The following is a 21,443-nucleotide window of genomic DNA, read 5'->3' as shown; positions in this document are numbered from 1 at the left end:
AAATTAATGAATATGAAACCTAATACTATTGAGAGGATAACATTTCATATAGTCATTGCAATAGTGGGTATTTTAAATAGCCTAACTTGGGAATCAACACTTGATTTACCCAGGTTTTTCTTTTTCCCCCCACCTACATTACCTATACTATCAGTTAACTATCCAATCAAGAGCCTCTGCTGGAAATTTAGAAAAACATGGGCTCAGTCTCACAAAGAGAAACAGCTACCAGTTTCTTTAATATCTCTTCTGATGGAGAATACGAAAAAAAAAAATCTATTTTCAGTACTGATTCTGGGAGAAGACACTACATTATCTTCCCAGACAGGAGGGGAGAAAAGATCAGCAAACAATTAAATGGAAAGTCAGACGACATAAGCAAAAAAAATAAAATAATAATCATCGCTGGTTTTACCTTTGTTACATTACAATGTCTTGGTAACAAATAGTGTCACAATGGCAAACCCAATTGCTCAATGGTATTATACTGTGCGACAAACCTTTCAGAACGGTACGAAAAATATTCTACAGTGCATTACAAATATTTTTAACTTTAAGACGAGAACTGCTACACAAATCATTTATAATAATTCCCCACACACACACAGTCTCCCTTTCCCGACTCTCCTACCAGTGGGATAAAGCTGTAGGATGAAATTATGGAAGACCTGTAGACATCCTACAAGGTCACCTGACTTAAGTATGCAGCAAGTGGAGACAACAACTAATGTGCTGGTGGTGGAAATCTGGTACAGGAGCCAATTGGTTGCAGTATAAAGTTTTGTTTTGTTTTGAAAGTAAAATTTTGTGGCATGTGAAAAGCAAAAGAATATTTTTAATGGTGTAGGCCAATGGGAAAGTGCTGGCTCTAATGTTGTCTGAGATTAACATTTTTAAGGAGTGCAGAATGCCTACTGAAGAAAGCAATGGTGTGGCCTTTTAAGAAACCATGAATTGACACTGACATGGACAACTTCTGTCAGATCTAATATTCCATCTTAAAATTGTGAATAAGATTACGGTGACAATTTTCAATACATAGATGACTCAGATCTCCTTGTTGCTTCTCCATGTGTACATAAACTAGGGTTTGGCATGGAGACTGAACTGGTTGTGCTAGTCAATGATCTGACAATGGACAAAGGTATTCCAATTGTCACGTGCCTTCAGTGTTAATAATAAGGTGGTGACTCGACTTCTACTTGTGTGTGACTTCAGTCTTCTCTTTGAGAGATAATACAAAGGGTAGCTGTGGGCAGCTGACATGCTTCCCCAGGGCTCCCAACTGTAGAATGTTGCAGGGTTCCATTTTATCACCCCTTCCTATTTAATGCGTATATGTGACTATTAGAAGGATTAGTGACAAAGCACAGGATGAGGTTTTTTCCGTATGTAGATGATACCTAGCTTTCTTTTCTAGATGTCTTTCTTCTTGACTTACATGCTACGGTCAAGCATATCAACTAATAATGGAGCATGGATGGGAGCAAAACGACCAAAGCTCAAACTAAATAAGACTGAAGTAACAATGATTGGCTGCAAAAGCACCTGAAGTAGATGGCACAGATAGAGAACAAACACCCTCAATCAGAGGAGTGATACTATTAATTTCCTGAGTTTACAACATAGGGATGATGTTAGCTCACAAGCAGCTTCTGGGCCATCATATTACAGCAGTGACCAAGACAATTTGTTCATCTGTGCTTGGCCATAAAGGTAGAGATGTTTTCCAACTGATGTAGACATCGCTACCATTATCCACATCTTTGACTCCTCAACATTAAACTACTGCCATATGAACTATATGGGGCTACACCAGACATGTTAAATACAGCTGCCATCTTAAGCAATGTGTATCACTGGGAGCAGACCAGCACTGTTCCATGATTTACACTGGCTGCATACTGGTACCCTGGGGACATTTAAGATGTTGAGTATGATTTGTAAAACATTAACTGACTTGAGACATACCTACCCAAGAGACTACTTCTCTCTGTGCATGATATTGTTCCCTCTGTGAATCGTTGGCAATCCCTCAATGTCAAGGCTGATCTCTTTTACAAGTTTTGTTTTTCATGGGTCCTTTGGTGACTAAAGAGTCAGATTCTTGAGCCACAGGCTCATTGGCAGACTTTGCAGGTGGTGCTAGAAGGCACAATTGGGCCGTGATTGCTATGTGACCATTGTCTTTCCTTTCTCTTCTGGCATTTTTCTGTGACCATGGCAAGGCGATTTGTCTCAAAAGTGGATGTTCCCTCTCTGACAAATCTTCACCAGTTCTCCCTGTCCTTCACTGCTGTCTCCCACGGTGCAGTGTCGATGCAACATCTCTTTATGTTTATCTTCAGGGTGTCTTTAAAGCCTTTCTTTTGGCCTCCTTGTTTCCTTTCTCCTTTGGTGAGTTGGGCATACAGCAGTTGTTTTGGTAAGCGTACATCACGCATTCACACACAGTGCCCGCTTAACCTCAGCTGGTGCTGGATAATCAGGGCCTCAACAATGAAGATGTTGGCTTCTGTGAGGACACTCACATTAGTGCAATGATCCTCCCACTTTATGTTGAGGATCTTCCGAAGAAAGTGCTGGCGTTCCAGGTTTTTCAGGTATTTTCTGTAGGTCACCCAAGTCTCACAGCCATAGAGGAGAGTTGCGATTACCATCGCTTTGTAAACTAACAGTTCAGTATGTGTTCTGATGTTGTGATTGTTGAACACCTGGCAAGAGAGTCTGCCAAAGGCAAGGCTGGCACAGCGAATTCTGTGCTGAATCTCAACGTCTATGTCTGCCTTCTGTGAGAGATGGCTGCCAAGATAGGCAAAGTATTCTACATTTTCCAGATCTTCTTTGTCAATATAGATCTTCCTTGCTGGATCTGATGATTGACCGGGGACTAGCTGGTGGAGAACTTTTGTTTTGCCAATGTTCAGAGTTAGCTGTAGGCTTTTGTAAGTTTCAGAGAAGCAATTAAGGGCTGTTTGAAGATCCTCCTTTGAGTGTGCAACTGCAGCACGATCCTCTGCATGCTGGAGTTCAGTTATTGTTGCTGATATTACTTTAGTTCTTGTTCTGGCACAGAGACGAAAAAGGTTGAAGAGGTTGCTGTCAATCCAATATTGGAAGCCACTGCCCTGTGGTAGGCAGTCTTGGGTTAGTGTTTTTATAGCTGCTAAGAAAATGGAGAAAAGTGTTGGTGCCAGTGCACAACCTTGTTTTACACCAATTCAGATGACAAAGGGCTCAGAGGTAGAGCCAGTGCATAGGATGGAGGCAGTCATCTGCTCATGGAGGAGTCTTACAATGGTGATAAATTTGCTTGGGCAGCCAAACTTTGACATGATTTTTCACAGAGCCTCACCGTTGACAGAGTAGGCGGCTTTGGTCAGCTCAATAAAATCCATATACAGCTCCTAGTGTTGCTCTTGACGTTTTTCCTGGATCTACCTGGCTGTGAAAATTATGTCGGTGGTGCCTCGTGATGGTCTGAAGCTGCACTGGGACTCTGGAAGTACTTCCTCTGCAAGAGGGAGCAGGCAATTCAGTAAGATTCTAGCAAGAATCTTCCCAGGGATGGAGAGGAGGGCAATGCTTCAGTAAGTTGCCACAGTCGACCTTGTCTCCCTTTTTGAAAATGACGACAATTGTTAGCATTGCATAAATTGACAGGGATTTCTTCGGTGCGCCAGATTTTGAAGAGCTGCAAGTGAAGCTTGTTAGTCAGAGGTTCTAACCCCACTTTCAGTACTTCAGCTGGTATGCCATCAGGACCTGGAATTTTATTGTTCTTCATTTGTTTAATTGCTATGTTCAGGTATTGGTGGGTTGGTAAGTTTCCCAGATTGGATGCTGAGTGATGGAGTTAATGGTTTCAGAATAGCAGCCGTGTTAGTCTGTATCTGCAGAAAGAAAAGGAGGACTTGTGGCAGTCCTAACACATTTATTTGAGCATGAGCTTTCGTGAGCTACAGCTCACTTCATCGGATGCATTCAGTGGAAAATACAATGGGGAGATTTATATACATAGAGAACATGAAACAATGCGTGTTACCATACACACTGTAACAAGAGTGATCAGGAAAGGTGAACTATTACCAGCAGGAGAGCGGGGAGCGGGAGAACCTTCTGTAGTGATAATCAAGGTGGGCCATTTCCAGCAGTTGACAAGAACGTCTGAGGAACAGGGGACGGAATAAACATGGGGAAATAGTTTTACTTTGTGTAATGACCCATCCACTCCCAGTCTCTATTCAAGCCTAAGTTAATTGTATCCAGTTTGCAAATTAAATCCAATTCAGCAATCTCTCCTTGGATGCTGTTTTTGAAGTTTTTTTGTTGAAGAATTGCCACTTTTAGGTCTGTAATCGAGTGACCGAAGAGATTGAAGTGTTCTCCGACTGGTTTTTGAATGTTATAATTCTTGATGTCTGATTTGTGTCCATTTACTCTTTTACGTAGAGACTGTCCGGTTTGGCCAATGTACATGGCAGGGGGACACTGCTGGCACATAATGGCATATATCACATTGGTAGATGTGCAGGTGAATAAGCCTCTGATAGCGTGGATGATGTGATTAGGCCCTATGATGGTGTCCCCTGAATAGATATGTGGACACAGTTGGCAACGGGCTTTGTTGCAAGGATAGGTTCCTGAGTTAGTGGTTCTGTTGTGTGGTTGCTGGTGAGTATTTGCTTCAGGTTGGGGGGCTGTCTGTAAGCAAGGACTGGCCTGTCTCCCAAGATCTGAGAGAGTGATGGGTCGTCCTTCAGAATAGGTTGTAGATCCTTGATGATGCGTTGGAGAGGTTTTAGTTGGGGGCTAAAGGTGATGGCTAGTGGTGTTCTGTTATTTTCTTTGTTGGGCCTGTCCTGTAGTAGGTGACTTCTGGGTACTCTTCTGGCTCTGTCAATCGGTTTCTTCACTTCAGCAGGTGGGTATTGTAGTTGTAAGAACGCTTGATAGATGTTGACAGTGTCGTCAGTAACAGTCTATTCTGTATTTAGAAGCTTTTGGTTGTGTTCCTTCTAGCACTCTTTGATGGGTTCATTATTGTTAAGAAGGATACTACCATCTTCACATCTCAGAGGAGTGAGTCCACATGAGCTTGGTCTGTACATAGTCTGTCTCACAAAAAAAGCTCTGCATATCATGTCTGTCAGCGAATGTTTGGATTTCTTTTGTTCTGTCCTCCCACCATTTTGATTTCTCAGATCCTCCTTTGAACTTCACTTTTGAGCTGACGGAAAAAGCTCTGTTTCTGACGGGACAGTAGTTGGTTTTGCCAGTCGCAGAAAGCTTCTCTCTTCTGGTCCAAAAGAGCTGTAATCTCAATGTTGTTGTTATTGTTAAACCAGTCCTGATGGTAGTGGGTAGCAAGGCCAATGCAGTCCTCGCAAACCTCAGGGATGGTCTATTTTAGGGCTTCCCAGTCTTCTTTGTGACTTGTGCTATCATTTCCAGGTATGCATATAGCCAGTTGTTCACTGAAGAGTGTTTGGGCGTTCTCTTGGTGCACTGGGTGTATACTGGCATCCTGGTGACATTTAAGATGTTGAGTATGATTTACAAAACATTAACTCACTTGAGACATGCCTACCCAAGAGACTACTCTCTCTGTGTGTGATAATATTTCCTCTGTGAATGAAATAGGCCAGAATGTCCATAAGGAGCACCATGCTATGTTTTCTGGGGTTAGCGGAGGGATTGAGTGATCTGTTTCTTGGCTATTTTAAGTTACTAGATGAAACACTTATTTCTATTTGCTTGCTATGCTGCGAGGTGGCTATTTTTTGTATCGAATGTTATTTTCAATTAATTGTTAGGGCACTCACAGGCTAATCAAAAGGAAACAATTTTACGACAACCACCAAACAGAGACTTAGGTGGAAGATGTTAGGTTATTAGCCTCCCAAATTAAACTGCCCCAGTGACACGTAACTATAAATTGGATATTCAAGACAATTTTCTGGAGTATGTTTAATATATTTTCAAATTAATAAATTATATAAAAGTAACATTCGAACTTCTGCTCCTTAAGGATGGATTTTTATTTTTAGATGATAGAATGGCTAGGCAAAGTTACTAATACAGGGCTGCTTTTGAGATGCGGAGCACGTCCTTGCTCACTGCTCTAACACATGCAAAGGAGGAATGAGATGAAGAAAGGAGGTCTGGGGTTTATATAAATGAATGCAAAGAAATAAATAATCTTTTCTTAGGCTGTCAACTACTACCGTGATAAGTGCAGCACACAAGCCTAAACATAGCCCAAATGCTACTCATCTCACTCAGATGAGTAGTCCCATTAAAGTCAATGGGACTAACGGCATGAATAAACTGAGCAGGATTTGGACTAGAATAGTATTTTGCATTTACAGCACTCATCATCCAAGGATCTCAAAGAGCTCCACAGTTTTTATTTACCTACTCTTGCAACACCTCTGAAAGAAAAGGTATATTATGTAGTGTACATAAGGGAAACCTGTTGTAAAAGATTAAGTACAGTATCTTACAAACAATATTTCATGCTCATGCAATAAAGGGGCACAAAGATCACTTAACAAAATTCATATAGAGCTCAATCCAGAGACAGTCAATGAAGCAGAAAGAACATCTTATTTTTCAGCTATTCTTTAATATAGCAAATGGCTTTATTTTCCAGCCATCTGCAGAAAGTATATGTCAGTTGCAACGTACAAAGTATTCCCTTACACATATGTGCTTCGCAGTATTTAAAAACAAAAACAAAAACAAAAACAAAAAAACCCCTAAGGGTTAAAACTAATGCAAGTTCCCCCATGACATCAACATTTCAGAAGAAGCTCAGGGAGCACTGTGGTCTCTCATGGCAACTTAATTTCAAAACTCATTATTTCCTGGTTAGATTCTGGGGGTGGAGGGTACATGAGTATGAGGTACACTTCAAACATATATTACATTATAACCTTCATCCCTAAGTTTGTAACCTTTGCATTCTTCTAAGTCAAATGTTAAGGAATTCCAGAAGTAAGATTGCCTGTGCAACCTTAATTCAGCCCCCTTGTGTGTATGCATTGAGATATGGCCTTTAATTACATGATTTTATACTATTTTTTCATTTGTTGCACAAGATTAATGATGCTTCTTGAATGGGCAGTTACTTTCTTTAAAATCCTAAATCAGTACATGGCTCCACCCTTATTTTATTAAAGCTAATGTTAAAAAAATGATATACATAGGTTGGGAAAGAGTGTCTGTACATCTGGGTACAGTACTTAGCTTATCCACAAATATAAAGTTAGTTTTTAAAAGTCATAAGATACAGAGTGCATAATCAGCAATAACCCAAATTTAGGTGAATAGATTTAACAATACAGTTTCAATATTAGAACCTGAATACTCAGGTACATCACTCATGAAAAGTTTTACAGAGATTTGGTTGTGGAAAGCAAAATATATCAATGAGTGGAGATTGTCCCTCAGTAATTGAGAATTAGAAAATACAATCCCTGAGGAAAGTATTTGTTACTTTCCTGACTGCACTTAGCAGTCCAGCTCATCCCTCCTGGTATTGCAGATGTCCGGTGATGCGTCCAAGCAGATATCCCTCGACCACCTGATGACGTCCGACACCATGAGCTGTCGCATCAGCTGAGCATAGCGTTGACCGATTCCACTTGCTTGTTACTGAGGTCCCATGCGCCAAAGGCTCCGACGATCAGTGTGTGTGTCTGGACCTGGTAATCCTTAGCTCTCATACCATACAAAGCCCACATTGAATACAAAATTAATTTTCTTCTCGGTGTTTCTATGGCATATTAGCCATACCATCAGGGTGTCTCACAAACATTAATGAGTTTTCAATACACCCCTGTGAAGTGGTATTATCCCCATTTAGCAAATTGGGGAACTGAGGCACAGTGAAGTTAAGTCCAAAATTGCCCATGAATTTTGGATGTCCAAGCTGAGAAATCTAGGACCTGATTTTTTAAAGTTCTGACCAGTTTATAGCACTTCATATGTTCAGAGCACAGCCCAAAATGATTTCAGTTGCAACTGGCAACATACAACACCTCTCTGAGTTTGCTCTAGGTGTCTCACACTGGGCATATAGACAATGAAGAATACACCGTCAGTGTCCAACTGTGAAAATGTATGGTTTATATGACTTGCCCAGTACCACTCTGTGCAGAGGCAGGAATAGAATTCAGTTCTCCATTACAGCATTCAGCTACCTCAGCCATGAGCCCGTTCATTCTCTTCCTATTGTTCCCTGCATCATTCACTACACAGGTTCGAACATCTCCAACATAAAAGGCAGAGATCCAAGAGAACCAACCCCAAATTCATTCACACAGCAGGTCCACCACCTACAGTGAATAAGGCAGGGGTTCCTCAGAAAACAAAGTATCTGATCATGTAACTACAGGCTGCATCATAATGCATATGCACAAGAGGCTGAATTAAAGTTACACAGGCAACCTTAATTCTGGCATTTCCTGACTCTGCAGTTGTAACATTGTAATCGTTTCCTAAATTTTAAAAAAACAAAAACAGAATTTCCATGATACACAACCAATATTGACAGCCACATGAGTCATCAGCAGGGTTGAAATCTTTAGATCACAACATAAGTCTCTACCAGTTAAGCTAACTAAAGTAACTTGTAGCATTAGCAGGCTTTTATATTCTTTATGGATCAGCCACTACAGGGTGATGACACACATTTAGCTGTGAAACCCATGGGAAATTTGCTGACGCAGAGGAATGCTGACACACTGGAATCCTAGGTTCAATCTGAGGTTCTGGAAGAGAGTGTGATTTAGTGGTTCTACACCTTTCTACCCTTGTTTCTATTCCCCTCTATACTTATCCACCCCCATCCCCAGCTCCTTTCCTTGCCTCCCTCATTTCCTCACCCTTCAACATTTGAGTCAAGCTGCTTCCTGTTTGCAGTCCAGCAGGCAGAGCATCAAGAGCACAAGAGAATCTCATTGCTCTCAGTTCTGATGCCTGGCAACACAGTAGACCCAACTACCAGGAAGGACAACAGCAGGAAAAGTTCTGCTCAGCCCCGAGACAGAGATCTCTCAGTGGTACATGCACAGTCTGGTCAGCACATAGGAAGGAACTGTGTGGCTATGGAGCATACTCCATACAGATCGAATCTTCAGAGAATGTAGCTGCCAGATTCTAACAACCTATATCGAGCATGTGCAAACTGCCACATTCAGAGGCTTGTAATCTGGCCAGATTTGGCTGGATTTTAACAGGAATTGCAAGAGGCATATTCCTGATGTTGGGGTGGCCCCTCCAACCCCATCCCAAGCCCCTGTTCCAAAATATGGAGGTACAAAAGGTCTCAACAAAACTATTAAAAAATTTTGCATGGAGGTGTGGGGCGAGCATTTTTCCTTAATATCGTTCTTGGAAACGGCTGAACCATTTTAGTTGAAGCTTAACAAAAAAAGATTCCAGTGTGGTTATTCTGGACATCAAATTGTATTTCTACATTTCAGTGCCCAAACTGATACAGAGTCTATCAACTCTGCAAATGTAATAGTTCCGGGTTCTCAACTCATAAGAATTTGAATTTCTGGCAATTACATTTTTCTCTGCCAAAAGAGAAACAAAACATGGTACGCATATGGGGGAGCAGGGATCAGAAGAAAACCCTTTTCTGCACACCACTTTCAGGCCATTTATGGTTTTTCTGATGAAATTTGCACTCAGGCATCTTCCACAAAGCATGACTGTTTTCTCTGTAAGAAATCCACATGGTCTATTAGGCATGTTAAATCAATCACCAACTGATGGATTTGAAAGGTTAAAACTGCTTCTTCAGATTATAAATTTGAAATTAGAGTGCAGCATGTCCTTCTGAACTGAACTGGAAGCTTGTCTGCATTGTGCTGTACAACACAATACCAGCCTTTAATGCTTAATGTATTGAGTTTTGTTGCTGTTTTATTAAATGGAGTGTCTATAGTTATGTCAATTTTCTGGATTTCCCTATCATTGCTGATTGCCATATTAAAATATAGCCCTACTAGAAACAGAAAGAATAGAGGGGGATGATAGGTACCAATTAGAAATACTACCCTTGCTATTTTGGTTAAAAATGCATTTCACTGGCTGAAGTGTGTTGGTATTAATCAGCCGCTCTCCTTTTTCACTTTTAGCACTAGCAGAACTCAATCTTGGCGAGATATACTTCATCCTCATCCAGTTTCCAAATTTGAAGTTTATGGATGAGAATTTGTCTTAAATTACCTAAACTTAGCTGCTTTAGTAACGGTTGTGAAAAAAAAATATTAGTCACTACAAAAAGCAAACCTCATTTTAACACAACTGATGTGAGGTGTTAATATTGTTAACTACAAAAGTGACAGCTCTGTCTAAATGAATATAAATCCACGTGACAGTTAGAGAGCGTTTGTATCTGCACCAATAGGATCAAAAGAATAGAAACCCACCAAATAGCTTGACTGGCAGCACAAAAACACAAAAAGCTACCTTTGAAGACCCAGATTCAGTATCACATTACTGGCAGCTCAGAGCACCACAGCAGTAATGCTCACTCAAGAAAGAGGAAAGGAAGAAGAGAGCAGACTGCAGAACGCTTTGTAACATCTGCATATATAGTGGCAGTATGATCACAGAGGATGCTTTCCAGCATCCTTGGTCATTGGAATAATGTTGCTTAGTGTAGCCACAGACAGCTGAAGCAAAGCAAGAAACAACTGAATTGTAAGACTACCATAAAGACCTAGAACTGAAGGTGAAAATATAGATGACTGCTTAATATTCTCAGGTACGGAATCAAGATGTTTGGCTTGTGTGGAAAGACAGCAGAAGACAAAATGCAAGGTTCACCCATCCTTCTAATTTTGGTTACCTTTTCGTCTTTAATACCTTCCTATTCCTAACAGCACCCTGTAGGAATAAACAACATTATAATCTGACAGCTAGAGCACAGATTAACTTTTCTAATTCTAATAGAGAGCATTTTTAATTTGGGGAGTAAAGGAAATAGAGAACACCTTAGTCGTCTCCCCTCCATCCCACAGTCAATGTTCTAGGCCCGATCTACACCTAAAACTTAGGTTGACCTATCTACATCACTCAAGGCTGTGAAAAAAATCTCACACCTGTGCAAAACAGTTAGGTCGACCTAAGTTTTAGGTTGAAACCAGGCCTAGATGCAGCTAGGTTGACAGAAGAATACGTCCCTCAACCAACCTCTGTCTCTTGAAGGGGTGGATTTAATACAGTGACGGAAAAACCTCTTCTGTTACTGTAGTAGCTGTTTTTTAAGTAACTTACAAGGTTACCTCTCCTCCCTTTGACTAAATACTTTATACTGACAGAGCAAACTCCCAATTCCTACAGCAATTATGAAAAAGTTAAAATGCAGCATAGCAATCTGTAGTTTTGCAACACTCAACATACCAGATTATATTTAGGGAGATTGATCTAGTACTGTCTCTTCATTTACATAAACTGCAAGGATGCTTTACATGAGTATTTCAGGATATGGCTCCCTTTACCATAGGGTGTCAAAACCAGCACAAGCTTCTTAAGGAAAACAGAAAGGGCGGGGGGGGGGGAGGGGGAGGAGAGGCAATTTTAGGTTTCTATTCATTCTACCTCTTCCTTTCACCCAGTCTCCAATATTTCTACTACAAGATTAAGCACGTGGGAGAGCGAAAAAGACAAATTATCCATAATACCGCCACATCTCCAGTGAAAGGTGCAACTCTGCTATCAGAAGCCTCCTGCGGTCACAAATTATTTATTAGTCTCTAAAATGTATCTAGCATCAACACATTACTGAAAAAAGGAAAGATCTGGCCTCTGCCCCCAATGAGCTCCATCTAGACGTGTAAATTGTGAGCTTCCCCGGCTGCACTGTGATACGGGTAAATGGAGGTTACTGGAGTTCTTAGAGATGGACTCTGCATATGTACACTCCTGGGATGCACCAGATATGTGCAGCTCAGATGGTGAAACATGACAATTAGTGCCCACTGGAGCACCCTCGTACCCCCTTTACCTCTCCCCTCTCTGTTCTGAAGTGTTCTAGGGCAAAGTGCTCTGACCACCTCAGTTCCTTCCCACCACCTCCTCAGCTATGAGCTATAATTAAGGCTCCTAGGAAAAGGGGAAGGTGGACATGGAATGGAAACGTAGAGTCTGTCATAAAGAACTCTGTTGACAAGTACCTCTGTTTCTCCTTCAAGTGGCCTCTGCATATTCCCACTCTCCTTCCCCTCTTCCTCACAACCTTAATTATAACCCATGACTGAGTGCCAGTGGGATGGAACTGAGGGAGCCAAAGCACTGCACCCCCTTTTATAGCCTTGCCTTGGAATATTCAGGGAACGATGATGGGAGGGGCAAAGGGAGTATGCAAGAGCACTCCAATGGGAACTGCTTGTCAGGTTCTACCATCTGAGGCGACTTCTACATTATACACCAAATGGCAGTGTGCAGTCTATGTGTAGGTACACACTGCAGTAAAAAGTGCACTGCATCCACACTATGGTATGTAGATACACATGCCCATGAAAGGCTCTTTCAGAGGGTAGACAGCAGGGAAAGGCTCAGCCAGAGGCTCTCTCTGCTGCCGCATTCTTTCCCTATGGTGGGGTAAGGGCTGCAGCAGCAGGAAGTTGGAAGAGCCTTTCTCTGAAGCCAGAGTTTTTTCCTTTAGCACGGAAAGGTTCCAGCAGCAGCACAGTTCGCTGCTAAAAATGGCAGCATAGCCAGGAAGGCACAGCCATGGTGAGTAGAGAGCCACATAGGGATGTACTTGCATGCATACCTGCCTGCACCCTTCAGGCACGTCTTTACTCTCCTAAGCTGTGCCTCACCATATATATTGCTATTTATACCCATGCTACGGGGGCTACATGGGTATGTAGACTACACATTGGTGAAAGACGCGTGTAACACAGACAAGAGAAAACAATATGTCAAACAGAATACAAAACACATTGTTCATTAGTTGTGGCTCTTAAACATGATTTTTCTTATTTCTTGTTAAGGCTACACTTAAAGATAAAACACATTTAGTTTGTGTTTTAAGATCTGAATAAGGAAGAAAAATTTCACTGCAATCTGTCCTGCAACATATATAGAACACTATAACATCATGAATTAATAATAGCTAATCATGTCTGTTGCTGCAGAAAGGCAGTAAATTACATATTGGTTGATGTGCATTAACCCTTTTAAAGCTGAACCTCTAGCTCATTTAGAGTTCTATTTACATAGCACAAACGCACCGCTTTAAAAAGCAGGATTCAAGTTCTCTGTGTAAAACCTACCAACAACATTACATGACAAATATTCTTCCAGTAAGTTCTTCCTTCACAGAAAACTGCATTGTGAGGGAAGTTTACCAATTACTTTCCAAGTTTCTTAATAGTACTTGGCATTTTACATATTTGTTTACTTTCTTTTTGCATCACTTACAGTATCAACACAACTCTGAACTGAGGAAAGGATGTGTTTGTTGAGTTGTTACAGAGACAGAAGAGGAAACAATACATTGTTTTGGCAATGTCTCAAATAGCTCTTTTAGGGAAAAGGCTAAACTATTTTCACTGTTGAAAAATGGAATCCATCAACATAGAAAACTATATATATATATAGTTCGGAATTTCGTTACTAGAACCAACTTAATACATAGAGAACAAATTATTTTTTAAAAAAATCTAGCTTACTTTTAGCTGTTTAAATTGCTTACTTTCTACATTTCACTCAGTTTGGATAATGAAACTAGACTCATCAGTTTCACTGTAATGTTTTCAAACTAGCACAATGCTGCTTGGCCAACATGCCAAAAATGTTATATTTTTAAAAAAATTAAATAAGAACATCTATTTACAGCAGATTTTTATAAAATCCTCTAAAAATAATCTATATGTTGTTTTCAAGTACTTGAAAGATTCTCCAAAACCAGATCCCATAGCAAACGAGCTCTCTTTTAAAGAACTCTTATTCCTTAGCATTCTCAATCTAATAGCATTCTCTCTTCTTGTCACTAGATAGGATCCAATGTTACTAATTCTCATAATTCTATCACAAGTCTCACAATATCTGTTTTTCTTAAAGCCTCAGCTCCTGGAATTATGATTAAGGCTACATTTTAATCACAGGTACTTTTAGTAAAAGCCATGGACCGGTTATGGACAGTAAACAAAAATTCTAGGCCTGTGACCTGTCCATGACTACATAATCCTAACTAAAACTTGGGTCGAGGGGCCGCAGATGCTGGGGGAGTGGGTCGGGGGAACAGAGGTGCAGGGGCAGCGGGGGAGGGTGCCACAGGTGCTGGGGGGGGTTGTATGGCCCAGGACCCCGCTGGTGCTGGGGGGGCCAGCATGTGGAACCGAGCAGCCCAGGACCACCACTGGTGCTGGGGGGAGGAGAAAGAGGATTGAAAGGGCTGGCAGGCTCCCCACCCGGCTCCGCACAGCTCCCGGGAAGCGTCCAGCATGTCCCTGTAGCTGCTAGGGGGAGGGAAGGCCAGGGGGGCTCTGAGCACTGCCCCCACCATGAGTGCCAGCTCCCACCACAAACACCGGCTTTGCAGCTTCCATTGGCCAGGAACCGCACCCAATGGGAGCTGCAGGGACAGTGCCTGCAGGCGGGGCAACGCGCAGAGCCCCCTGGTCTCTCTGCCTAGTAGCTATAGGGACATGCTGGCCACTTCTGGAGAGCCCCCCCGAAGTAAGCACCGCCCCACATTCCAACCCCCTGCCCCAGCCCTGAGCCCCCTCCCACACCCAAATGACTGCTGCTGCTGGGAAGGGACATGGTGGCCCAAGACTGCCCTAGCAGTGGCCGGTGCAGCTGGTCCAAGAACCTGCCGCACTGGCCACTGCAAAAGTCACGGAAAGTCACAGAATCCGTGACCTCCGTAACAGACATGCAGCCTTAATTATGATTACTGGAAAGTCTTAGCTTTCATTTAAAAAAGAAACAGTTTAAGTTTCCAACTCTTGGGATTTCAGCAAAGAGCTAAAAACAAAAACCCTAAAGGCTTAAAACATAAAAAGGCAAATAAAAAGACACTGCCCCTTTCAAAAAACTCATGATTCTTTTTTGACTCTTTCATGATTTTATGAATGGCTGGTTTGGCAATACTGTTCTTTACCTCAGAGGAAAACATTTCAAAGTTCTAAAACTTCTATCCAAACCCCATGCAAAAAGAATGCAGCCACTATTCATAACCAGGGCTCTGCATACTCCATGCTTCTGTGAATTCTGCTACAGAATAACGGCACAAAAGCCAAGCTCTTAAAAAGAAAGCTGTTAAGTATCTAGCCCTTAAGTCTGCAAAGGGCACCTTCCACAAGTGAATGAAACTTAGACATATAAAATGTCTACCCAAGTCTGCAGTCATCCTAAATATACCCGAGAGAAGTGAAATGCTTCAATGCCCCACACAGATGAACAATTTAGAAATCTTAGGCCCTGATCTTGCAAAGACTTATGTCCATACCTAACTTCATACACTTCTATTAACGTCAATAACACCACTGACTGGGGGTAAAATTAAGCACATGAATTAGTATTTGCAGCATCAAGGCCTAATTATGCAAATTTAAGCCCTGATCCTTCATGTCCATATGGAGCTGAGTGCAGGATTAGTTCCTTAAAATTTAAGTATTTTACCAATGATAATTTGAACATCTTGTTAACATGCTTAGCACAACCAGTACTGCCTCTCCACATTATTACCAGGAGACAAGAGCTCTAGTTCTCCCCTGCCCAACTGTCCAAACCTTCAGCTTCCATCCTGACAACTTCTGTAATACAGTTACACATTTTAAACACAAAACTGTGAAGCACAATGAAAATTAAAAGTTAATGGACAAAGTAAAAAACAGAATTTAATATCAAATTAAATATCAGAGGGGATCTATCATAACTTCCTGATTTTCATACTTCATTAAAAACTTCAGTTTTTAAATTTCTCTGTAATCTACTATATTTGAGTGCTACAGAACACAGAGGTCATGCCACAAACCTTAGGTTGTGCTTGCCAAGAAGCACAAATACACAACAAACCTTTATATCTATAATATAAGTTATGGGCTATAAGTGATTACTCACTGTTCAGTCCAAAAATAGTTTTATGATTGGAATCCTGGGCCTACTTCTTTTAACAACTGAGGCATTACTAAAATGGGAAACAAAAGTTCAGATATGGACTATGATTACTCTTTCCATGTTAAGATACTGAATAATTAGTCTTTCAAGATATGCTTCCAGTACAGTGTAAAACAAGTTACATTCATAACATTATTAAAAACATTCTTTAGTATGAAATAGAACTATTTCAATATGTTCTTAGACAAATTAAAAAATTATGGGGTTTGGGGTTTTTTTTAAGGCAACTAGTATATGTCAATCATTAAGCAAAGGATCAGAGATACTGATAGTTATAGTTGACAAAGATCATCCCCAAAAGTAAATCTTTCTGTACAGACCAAACAAATTGGAGGTCCTTAAACTTGTATGATTTCATGTAATTCATACTCTCACTTGAAAACAATTTGTTTCAAACATATCACTGAATTTTTCTTCTGTGAAGACATACGCAGGTATGGGACAAAGAGCCCAGGAAACTCCACAAACTTCCTCTCACAGAATTTCCAATTAGTATGTCCCACAGGAGGAGGTTACTGAGAGCTGAAGAAGAAGCAGGGGATGTTGGCCTACAAACACCCTGGAGCATAGTGATCCTACAGGAGCTACGCTGAACCTCCTTCCTTTGTTATGCAAGAAGCTCTACTGAGGAGACTTTGTGAGAGTTTGTTCTATTTGAACTACTGCAGGATACGAAGAGGAATATGCCACTGAAAAAGGCCACTCCCACCTCTATCCCCAAATATTCATGAAACCCTGATACTGTACAGTACTCACACAGCGGGGCATGTCACAGAGCAGGAGCTCTCCATTCCACATTTTGGATTTTTTGTCTTTTTACCTTTACAACTCAAAGGGGCACATAGCCCTAAAATCTTTTATCTCCCAAAAAGAAGGCAATGATCTTACTAATTTCAGATAGTACAGATATTCTTTTAGGAGTCAGTTTGTCTGTCATCCTAATTAGTATTAGGAAGTGTTCCGGTAGTAACTGATATATATGGATAGATATATAAATAAAATCAGTTACTTAGCAGGTTACATCTATTTCAATTCACAATTAGTAGACCTACATTGTTTTTACTATGACTTGGTTGTATAGGTTTGATAGCACAGCTAGCTGACAAGTGCAATAAAATGTGATGTTACGGCTAGCACAGATGCAGCATGGGATTCCCACATAACCATGCATTTTGACAAACTTATAAGGAAGGATCTTATTGGTGCTGTTGTTCTGTTCCTACACCCACTGCTTCACCAGCTATACCAACGAGAACACATCTCATTAGCTGCACACTTTCGTTCCAATCCAGTTTTATGGCATCTTGTTTTTATTACCATGAATTATTGACATCAGAAGTATTGACTCATGAAGCTAAGATTACAGCCAACTTTTATGATAAATTTATACCACCTTCTTTGAAACTTCTTGTAAAGGGAGTGTATCTGTGCACCGTATACCTGGGCTCCAAGTGGGGGAGCAACAGCATAGGACTAACCCTGTTGTAAGGCCGGTCCGTTTCATTTTCTGCCCAGCACAGGCCAGGTGTGGGGCTGCCTGTGCCCACTGAGTGAAACTGACCAGCCTAATGTTAGTTTCACTTCAGTGAAGGAGCAACACACAGGCTACCTGAGGGAGGAGGTGAGGGGACGGCCCCAATTTTCAGGAGAGCCAAAATGGGAGCAACAAAAATTACCAGAAAAAAGGGAGTAACTGAGAAATAAAAAAACCTTCCCCTAGCTGTCCAGCCGCTTTCACGGGGCTGCTCGGACACCAGTTCAGGCACCGCCTGAGGCAAGTCTCGCTCGCCCCATTCCACAGCCGGGGCACGGCCAGGAGACTCCCCATGCCGTACCCCCAGCGGCCCCGCCCGTCCCCCACTCAGCGGTCAGCCCGCCCCCGCAGACCCCGGCCGCCAGCGCTCCCCCGGGCGGCCCGCAGCCCGCCCCTCACACGGCCCCCAGCGCCAGCCGCCCCGCGAGGCGCACACAGGGGCGGGGCGGGACAGGGTGCCCCACCCCCGCCCGGCGCCCCCCAGCCCGGCCCGGCGCCCCATCGCTTACGCCATTGTCCGGTGTTTACATCCGCACCCCTCCCCGCTTCTTACTACAGCCCCGGCGGCAGCCGCACACACCGGATGGGTTTGCCAGCACGCCCCAGCCAGCCCTCCCTCAGCGCCGCCCACCAATCGCCGGGCACAACCGGGCCGGGTAGCCAACGACCACGCGCTGCATCCGACAGGAGGCGGGTGGAAGGATCCCTCCGGGGCCAATGGCAAAACGAGGCCCTGCGGGGGCTCCTCCTACGCAGGGTTGCAGTCAGGAGGGAGTGGGTTGGTAGGGGCTCGTGCGCGCGCGCGAGGATGCCTTCGCAGTTCAAAGGATTTATCTTATGAATAATTAACGTGACCTCATGACTAGTCAATATTCCCGCAGAGGCAGTCCCGCCCCCTTCCGGCCACCTCGGCGGCGCCCCGCCCCGCCCCGCCCCGCGGGGAGTGCAGGGTGAGGCTGGTCGTTCATTGCCCGGGGCGGGCGCGGTGGCTACAGCGGAAGGGTGGCCGGGGCCTGCAGCCCGCGATAGGCAATGACTAGCTCAGGGGCTCCCGGCTGCACAGAACGCCACCATGCCACGGAAATGGCTGTTAGCATCTCTCTGCCCTCCATATTTACCGGCCCCTGCCCAGAGCTTCTCAGTGCAGTCTGTGTGACCAGAAAGGGGCCTGCACCAAACCCCCCACTCTGGGACACACCTAAATTACACTCATGATTGAAAGAATACAGATCTGGGCCATGGTCCAGATTTCGCATAGGGCAGCCTGAAACAAAAGCCCAGGTTTAAACATCTCCCAACTTGTTCGGTGTTTACAATCAAAACCCACACAAAAATGTACGACTTGAAATACTACTGAATTCCAGAGGTAAAACACTGCATGCAAAATATACATAAAGCAACAATGAAAGGGAGCTACCTTTAACATGGAGACAGCAACTCCTACCTGTGCAGAGCGCTCTGCCCAGCAATGGGGAGAAGGGAAATGTGGTCTGGGCCCCAGGACCAGCTCTTAATTCTGTAAGAGGTGCCATAGGATCATTTCTGCCCATACAAAGTAACCAAGGGCTTACAATGCAAGAGGCCTTCCCTCAACAAAAACAGAGACATGTTGGTTCGTAAGGTTTTTTCTCTCCAAAGACATCTCCTTCTGAAATGATTGAAAAAGAAAAATAGAAAGCTGTCCTCTGCAATCCTTTTGAAAAATGCTACATTCTGGCCATATAAACTCAAAATGGCAGCTAGGGCAACCTTTGTGTGGGTTTGTGTGGTTACTTTGGTTTTGGTTTTTTGCTAAGGCTACGTCTACACTAGCACTTTTGTTGGTATAACGTGGCTCAAGAGCATGAAAAAGCACACTCCTGAGTGACGTAAGTTGCACCAACAGAAGTGCAGGTGTGGACAGCGCTATGTCGGCAGAAGCTGACATAGCTACCGCCGCTTGTTGGGGGTGTGTCATAAATATAAAGGGAAGGGTAAACCCCTTTGAAATCCCTCCTGGCTAGGGGAAAGCTCCTCTCACCTGTAAAGGGTTAAGAAGCTAAAGGTAACCTCGCTGGCACCTGACCAAAATGACCAATGAGGGGACAAGATACTTTCAAAAGCTGGGAGGAGGGAGAGAAACAAAGGGTCTGTGTCTGTCTGTATGCTGTGCTTGGCCAGGGATAGACCAGGAATGGAGTCTTAGAACTTTTAGTAAGTAATCTAGCTAGGTATGTGTTAGATTATGATTTCTTTAAATGGCTGAGAAAAGAATTGTGCTGAATAGAATAACTATTTCTGTCTGTGTATCTTTTTTGTAACTTAAGGTTTTGCCTAGAGGGGTTCTCTATGTTTTTGAATCTAATTACCCTGTAAGATATCTACCATCCTGATTTTACAGGGGGGATTTCTTCATTTCTATTTACTTCTATTTTCTATTAAAAGTCTTCTTGTAAAAAACTGAATGTTTTTTCATTGTTCTGAGATCCAAGGGTTTGGGTCTGTGGTCACCTATGCAAATTGGTGAGGCTTTTTATCCAACATTTCCCAGGAAAGGGGGGGTGCAAGTGTTGGGAGGATTGTTCATTGTTCTTAAGATCCAAGGGTCTGGGTCTGTAGTCACCTAGGCAAATTGGTGAGGCTTTTTACCAAACCTTGTCCAGGAAGTGGGGTGCAGGGTTTTGGGAAGTATTTTGGGGGGAAAGATGTGTCCAAACAGCTCTTCCCCAGTAACCAGTATTAGTTTGGTGGTGGTAGCGGCCATTCCAAGGACCACGGGTGGAATACTTTGTACCTTGGGGAAGTTTTGACCTAAGCTGGTAAAGATAAGCTTAGGAGGTTTTTCATGCAGGTCCCCACATCTGTACCCTAGAGTTCAGAGTAGGGGAGGAACCTTGACAGGGTGATTTACTTATATCAACGGGAGAGCTCTCCCCTGTCGGCATAGAGCGGCTACGTGGGAGATCTTACAGCGGTGCAACTGCAGCAGTACAGTTGTGTCTCTGTAAACTTTGTAGACGTGATCAAATCATTTCCATCCTGGAGAACTATCAAAATCCACTGAAATATCTATTGTGTACAGTATTTATTTACTGAATAGGATTTTTCTGAGTCCTAACTGACATTGATTATATAAATTTAAAAAATGTTTCTGTTTACATTACCCACCTGAGCTAGAATTTGAAGGACTGGGTCCAAAGTAAATCTTTCCTTCTAATGTTCCTAACAAGAGACAAAATATTAGAAGATTCCATGGCCATTGTTTGGTTACAGACTGTAGGGTAATAAGTGATATGAATGTCCCAGGGAGAGAGGTTCTGAAAGAGTACATCAGCTTGGGAGACAAAACAGTGAGACAGAACCAGAGGCTAATTAAGAAATGAGAAGGAATCAGAGGCAGTTGGAGAAGCATGGGAAGGAATCAAAGTCCGTTTAAAGAAGGTGAAGAGAATTAAAACAAGAACAGACTGCTGAAGGAAACTAACTGTTGGAGAGAGGAACAGAATGGGAGTTCCTGAGGCAGGGAAAAGAGAAAGCATAAATTAGAATAGCAGTTGTAGGAAGAAGTTAGAGAGACAGAGGTGAGATCACAAAAGAAAGGAATAAAGAAAAAGAAGTTGAAATTACAGTTCCATTGCTATCATGCTCCACTGGGTAGTGAGGGTTGTATTTGGTTTTTTTTTTGGGGGGGGGTTGTTTTGTTTTTTTGGTTTTTGTTTTGTTTAGGGAAATTTAGGTATCTGTAATTTGGATATCTTCTCTAGGTCCCCCC

At 42.6% G+C, this 21,443-nt stretch overlaps 1 protein-coding gene across 2 annotated transcripts in view; it reads right to left on the bottom strand.

Moving 5' to 3' along the window:
* BLTP1 (bridge-like lipid transfer protein family member 1) overlaps nucleotides 1–18,265 on the bottom strand; it is a 244,078-nt gene extending 225,813 nt beyond the window's left edge. For both annotated transcript variants that reach the window (XM_077815193.1, XM_077815194.1), the window contains exons 1-2: nucleotides 18,202–18,265; nucleotides 16,102–16,168 (exon numbers count right to left, since the gene is read on the bottom strand). The gene's annotated coding sequence lies outside the window, so the exon portion shown is untranslated. The remainder of the gene's footprint in view (nucleotides 1–16,101; nucleotides 16,169–18,201) is intronic.
* Between the last annotated feature and the right edge of the window lie 3,178 nt (nucleotides 18,266–21,443).

This window comes from Eretmochelys imbricata, chromosome 4, assembly GCF_965152235.1.
Source record: "Eretmochelys imbricata isolate rEreImb1 chromosome 4, rEreImb1.hap1, whole genome shotgun sequence".
Classification (NCBI taxonomy): domain Eukaryota; kingdom Metazoa; phylum Chordata; order Testudines; family Cheloniidae; genus Eretmochelys; species Eretmochelys imbricata.
Note: the sequence above shows the minus strand (reverse complement) of the source record. Positions and strands in the feature narration are given on the sequence as shown.